Source organism: Hipposideros armiger, unplaced genomic scaffold (genome assembly GCF_001890085.2).
Source record: "Hipposideros armiger isolate ML-2016 unplaced genomic scaffold, ASM189008v1 scaffold_90, whole genome shotgun sequence".
Taxonomy (NCBI): Eukaryota; Metazoa; Chordata; class Mammalia; order Chiroptera; family Hipposideridae; genus Hipposideros; species Hipposideros armiger.
In genome coordinates, this window is record NW_017731440.1 from 1,972,045 (window position 1) to 1,978,912 (window position 6,868).

The 6,868-nt window shown below is 35.6% G+C and overlaps 1 protein-coding gene across 2 annotated transcripts in view; it reads left to right on the plus strand.

Annotated features, from left to right (window-relative positions):
• Nucleotides 1-6,868, plus strand: part of SLC25A21 (solute carrier family 25 member 21) — a 471,814-nt gene that overhangs the window by 29,427 nt on the left and 435,519 nt on the right. The gene's annotated exons all lie outside the window — the stretch shown is intronic.

Below are 6,868 nucleotides of genomic sequence, written 5' to 3' on the forward strand. Positions count from 1 at the left end.
AGAGAGAGAGAGAGAGAGAGAGAACCCAAATAAATAAAATCAGAAATGAAAGAGAAATGACAACAGACACCCCAGAAATACAAAGGATTATAAGAAAATACTATGAACAACTATATGCCAACAAATTGGACAATCTGGAAGAAATGAATAAATTCCTAGAAACATATTATCTTCCAAGACTGAGTCAAGAAGAAACAGAAAATCTGAACAGACTAATTACTAATGAAATCAAAACAGTAATAAAAAAAAACCCAACAAACAAAAAAGGTCTGGACTGGATGGCTACACAGGTGAATTTTATCAAACATTCAAAGAATTAATACCTTTCCTTCTCAAACTATTCCAAAGAAAAAAATACAAGAGGAAGGAAAACTCCCAAGCTCATTTTGCAAGGCCACCATTACCCTGATTCCAAAACTAGACAAAGATATTACAATAAAAGAAAACTGTAGATCAATATCCCTAATAAACATAGAAGCAAAAATCTTCAACAAAATATTAGCAAACTGAATTCAGCAGTACATTAAAAAGATCATACACCATGATCAAATGGGATTTATTCCTGGGATGCAAGTTTGGTTCAGTGTCTGTAAATCAATTAATATGATACACCAGATAAACACAATGAAAAATAAAAATCACATGATCATATCAAGAGATGCAGAAAAAGTGTCTGACAAATTCCAGCATCCATTTGGGATGAAAACTCTCAGCAAAGTAGGAAGAGAGGGAACATACCTCAGCATAATAAAGGCCATATATGGGCTGAATGAGTGGCGCATTGCTTAAGAGTTGGCTGGGGACGCCAGCTCTGAGCAGCAGGGCCCCAGTTTGGATCCCACATGAGAGCCAGTGATGCTGCACCCTCTACAGCTAAGATGGTGAACAACAGCCTGACCTGGAGCTGGGCTGCCATGAGTCACCAGCTATGGTGTAGGCTGCAGCGGGCTGACATGAGCTACCGTGAGTGACTGGCAGCAGCATGAGTGGCCGGCAGCCGGCGTGAGCTGCCGTGAGCCACCATGAGCGGCCGTCCAATGGCCAGTGAGTGACTGCCTCAACCGGGAAGAGCACAAGGATAATACCAACATGGGCCAGTGAAGTGATGTCCTCCATAACTAGGGTGAAGAACAAAACGACAGCAACTTGTCTGTTCCCCTCCCCCAATTCCCGAATAAGGTTTTTTTTTTTAATAAATAAATAAAGGCCGTATGGAAAGGAAGAAATAAAACTGTCATTATTTGCAGATGACATGATACTATTTGCAGAGAACCCCAAAGATGTCACAAAAAAACTGTTAGAACTGATAAATGAATTCAGTAAAGTAGCAAGATACAAAATTAATATTCAGAAATCAGTTTCATTTTTTTTTGTTTAAAGATTTTTATTGGGTAATTGGGGGTATGGGAACAGCACTGGGGAATTGGGGAAGGGGAACAGACAAGTTGCTGTCNACATACACATTGCCAATAGACATATGAAAAGATTTTCAACATCACTAATCATCAGAGAAATGCAAATTAAAACCACAATGAGATATAACTCATACCTGACAGAATAGCCATATCAGTAAATCAACAAACAAGTGTTGGAGATGATTTGGAAAAAAGGGAACCCTTGTGCATTGTTTGTGGGATGGCAATTGGTGCAGCCACTATGGAAAACAGTATGGCGACTCCTCAATATAAATAAATAAATAAATAAATAGATAAATAAATAAATAAATAAATAAATAAATAAAGAGCTGCCTTATGACCAAGCAGCATCCACTCATGGGTATTTATCTGAAGAAATCCAAAACACTAATTCAAAAAGATATGTGCTTCCCTATGTTTATTGCAGCATATTTACAATAGCCACAATATGGAAGAAACCTAAGTGTCCATTTGTAGGTGATTGGAATATTACTTGGCTGTAAAAAGAATGAAATCTTATCGTTTGTGACAACACTGATGGGCCTAGAGGATGCTATGCTAAGTGAAATAAGTCATAGAAAGACAAATACCATATGATTTCATTTATATGTGGAATCTAAAGAACAAAATAAACAAAACAGAAATAGACTCATAGATACAGAGAACAAACTGATGGTTGCTGGGTGGGAGGGATATTGGGTGATGGGTGAAAAAGGTGAAGGGATTAAGTACAAATTGGTGGTTACAAAATAGTCATGGGGATGTAGAGTACAGCATAGGGAATATAGTCAGTAATCTTGTAATAACTATGTATAGTGCCAGGTGGGTACTAGACTTGGGAGGGATCACTTCATAAGTTATATAAATATCTAACCACCATGCTGTATACCTGAAACTAATATAGTATTGAATGTCAACTGTAATTGAAAGCTAAAAACTAAAAAAATAAATAAAGTTTAAGTCAAAGAAATTTGGGTCAAATGGTAGGTATTCATGTAGATATCCATAGAGGTAGCAAGTGATGAGCAGAAATTCCTGGTGTTTGGAGTGAGACATTTTGGGATTAGATTCCTGGTTCTGCCACTCATATTTGTGTGACCTCAGGCAAATATCCTAAGCCCTTTGAGCTTCAGTTTCTTCATTTGTACAACGAAGGTAAAAATACTCACTTTTCAGGGTTAATAGGATGTTTGTAACAGGCTTGGGACTTGGTTGATATTCAGTAAAGGGTGTGTATTGTTGTTGTTATTATTATTATTATTATTATTATTATTATTATTATTATTATTATTGCTATTATTACTATCATTACAGCCTAACCTGGGACTGTATTATTATAACAAATTCTACTTCTATCACTTTCTTGTTTTTCTTTAGTGGAATCTGGTGTTCTCAGAACCAGGCTGGGCAAGCAATACCCCTTAATATTAGTGTTGTAGAAACATGTGTTTCAGTAGTTTCTTGTAAACTCTGGCTGTTTTCTTTCAAATCAAATCCAGTTCCACGGTCTTCCCAAACACAGGCCTGTAGCAAAAATACAATTCATTAACTTCCAGCCAAAGTTCTGTCTGGGAACACTAATAAAGAAAAAAAAAAAAGAGCCATTGATTTTTAGAATTTTCTTTATAAGAGAGAACTAAAATGTCCTTGTAAGCTCCTTGAGGGTAGCGAGGTGATGAACACATCCCAAATGTCCCTTAATGCCCTGTATCTAGCAGTCACTTTGTAAATGCTTGTTAAATTGGACCAGATTGTCATGTTCATGTAAACTTTTTGCCATAATTGAACTGTACATGGTAAGTTTGTGGAAATCAAGGCGGTGATAATTTACTTCTTATTTTTATATTGCATTGCATGTATTGTATAATTTTGCTGAAAATATAAAATTATACACATGTGCATTCTTCTTCATTACACATTCTTTTCAATGTCTCAGTAACTTGTAATGTGAAATGTGCAGTTACAATGGTGATGTGGCATCACAAACAGAATAAAGGATAAACACTGTATGTATCATTAAATAAAATTTCACAAATGCGTTTCCTCCCTTAACTTATGTATATAACAATAAGGTCATTGATATTGATCAAACTCCATTTTGGTGGCTCTGGTAAAGCCCCAGTGATATCAGACCCTGACTGATGATTTTGTAATGATGTCTTGTTGACCCAGTGTTAGTGAAGTGCCACTTCTGTGACAGTCAGCACAACTAATGCTCATTCTAATTTCTTATTAATGACTAAGCTATTCAACTCCTAAATGTAATGTACACACAGCACGTGTGCTGGGTGGAAAGCCATCAGCGGGGCCACAGTGCAGCAATGCCCTGACTTAACGATTAAAATAAAAACGTAGACAGTGTTTTTAACCTAAGTTGTGTGTAGGATAAAAAGAGATGTGATGAAAGACTTTGGGACTACTTCCATATATATTACCCATATTTCTGAAAATTATGGTATCATTTGTGGGACTATAGGTCGAAAAACATAATTGCTCCTAATTTATATGAGCAAAGAATATTTCTTTTGAATTGTTAGGTTCCTTGAGTTCCTTCTGACACTTAGTCAGCATAATGAGATCCTTCCACAGGATTTGGACAGCCATCAAAGTAAATGGAATACCGTATATCCCAGGTGAGACCTTCTCACTGTGCTAGACCATAAGCACATAATGGATGTTTAATGGGTTCATAGACTTGGAGTCTTTTGAAACACAAAGGAAAGGGATTTCTAAACACTAGACTTCTCCACTGAAGACTGTCTGCTCCTAGTCATCCTCATTCAAATAGAACAACAGTAATCATAACTCATAAAGTAAATATTTTATTAAGTGCTTTCTAGTTGCCAAAAAGTGGTAGATGGTTATGCCTCCTGGAGCTAATAATTATATGGAAAGTAATAGCATTTGGATAAAAAATTTTCTGCCTCTTACCTAATCATAATTGTTCTGTTGTGTTTTTTTAAGTAATTGCTATACTACCATCAACTGGAATGCGGGAGTTACCCTCGCTTATCCTTCCACCAAACAATGCTATTAAAGAGAATCTAACCCAGTGGAGAAACAAGGAACTCGAGTACTTCATGTTTATTGCAATTCTTTTTTACCTTTTTTCCTTTGTCCTCTCTAGAGTCATATTTGAATTCCAAATCATAGAACTTAGAGGTAGACTGGGACTTAGCAATCGTCTATCTAGTCTACCCACCTTGTTTTACAGTGGCCCAAGGAGATCAAATGATTTTCAGCAAATCATTCAGCAAGCTAGTGGCGGACCAGGGGCTAGTATTTAATAGGTTCTCGACAGTGGAGAATCTTTTCACAGCTGTTCACATTGACCTAAGTATCACCCTATTCTGTAAGTGACTCTCCAATACTTAGGCATTTGCAACCCTCTTATCAGTAGAGTCCTTCCATGAACAAGTAAATTGTCTAATTCCCCAATTTTACGCATGTAGAAACTGATGCTCTAAGAAGCTGTGACTTGTTCAAAGTCACACAACTTTTTATAGTATATATAGTAGTATAACCAGGACAAGAGTCCTGGTGGCCTGACTTTTGCCTGGTGTACAGCTTTTTCTGTTGGATGGCCGTTTATTCAGAACCCATTCACAGTGTACCCGACATTTGCATATTAGTGACATCTGTATGTAAAAAAGACCTCAAAAGAGGTCTTACGGATATTTTCAACACTGGAAATCAAACCATCCAACTTAAGAAAGAAATCACGATAGCACAGCTATATGCTCAGGAATAGATTTTTATCTTTGCTACAGGTAACAATAGTATAGTGGGAAAACTGCTTATTGTTGTATATGCCCTGTGGTATAAGCCTTAGGTATTAATCTCGGGCATGTAGTCTTTAAACTGGATCCTTTCTCTACAGGAATATTAACAGATGTGCTTGGGCAAAGTGATATGAAGTAGGAAATTCTGTTATTATTCAAGGTCCTAAATCAGTGCCCCCTGAAGGGAAAAAACAATGAGAAGGAAGTACTTTAAAGAGGATATTATTTTTTCTTTCTTTTTAAACCAGTACAACTTAATGTGTGGAATTTGGAATAGTGGGGTTCCAAAAAAAACATATACACATGACTTGTATTCATTTTTTTGTTTTCAGTATATATTGAGTATTACAATTTTAATACAGTGTTTTCCTTTCTTACAAGCTATATACATTTTTCTGTATAGAGAAAAACAAAATTAAAATCACTAATAGCTCCACCACCCAGGGATAATCATAGTTATTTTCATGTATGTCTTTTGAGCCTTTAGTTTGTGTTTATAATTGTATTTACAGGATTCTCATGATAGAGTTTATAAATTTTCACTTTTTTTTTTTAAGATTTTATTGGGGAATTGAGGGAGGGAACAGTGTTGGGGAATCGGGGAAGGGGAACAGACAAGTTGCTGTCCTTTTGTTCTTCAGTCTAGTTGTGGAGGACATNAGTGTCACTGGCCCTCATATGTGGGATCCAAACTGGGGCCCTCTGGCATCCCAAGCCAGCTCTTAACCATCGCGCCACTCGGCCGGCCCCCAGTTTCATTTTTATACACCAGTAACAAGCTATCAGAAAGAGAAATTAAGAAAACAGTCCCATTTACAATTGCATCCAAACAATAAAATACCTAGATATGAATTTAACCAAGGAGGTAAAATACCTGTACTCAGAAAATTATGAGTCACTGAAGAAAAAAGTGAAGAAGATACAAATAAATGGAAGTATATACAGTGCTCACGGATAGGAAAAATTAACATCATCAAAATGTCCAAACTACCCAAAGTAATCTATAGATTCAATACAATCTCTATCAAAATACCAATAGCATTTTCACAGAACTAGAATAAATAGTCTAAAATTTATATGGAATCAGAAAAAACCCTGAATAGCCACAGCAATCTGGAGAAAGAACAAAGTTGGAGGTATTAGGCTACTTAATATTAAACTGTACTACAAGGCTATAGTAATCAAAGCAGCATGGTACTGGCAGAAAAAACAGCAGACACACAGATCGATGGAACAGAATAGAGAGCCCAGACATAAACCCATGCCTATATGGTCAATTAATCTATGACAGATGAGGCAAGAATATGCAATGGGTTAAAGACAATCTGTTTAATAAATGGTGTTGGGAAAAGTTGGCAGATACATGCAAAAAATGAAACTAGACCATTTTCTTACACCATATGCAACGATAAGCTCAAATTGGATTAAAGACTTAAATGCAATAATTGAAACAATAAAACTCTTAGAAGAAAACATAGGGAGTAAACTCTGTCATGGCTCTTACTAATACATTTATATATTTTTTAATTTTATATATATTTTACATATATTTCCTAATACATTTATATATATAAATTTTTATATTTATATTTATATATAAACATATATAATATATATGTTTATATATATATATATAAATGGGCAAGGGAAACAAAAAATATAAACAAATGG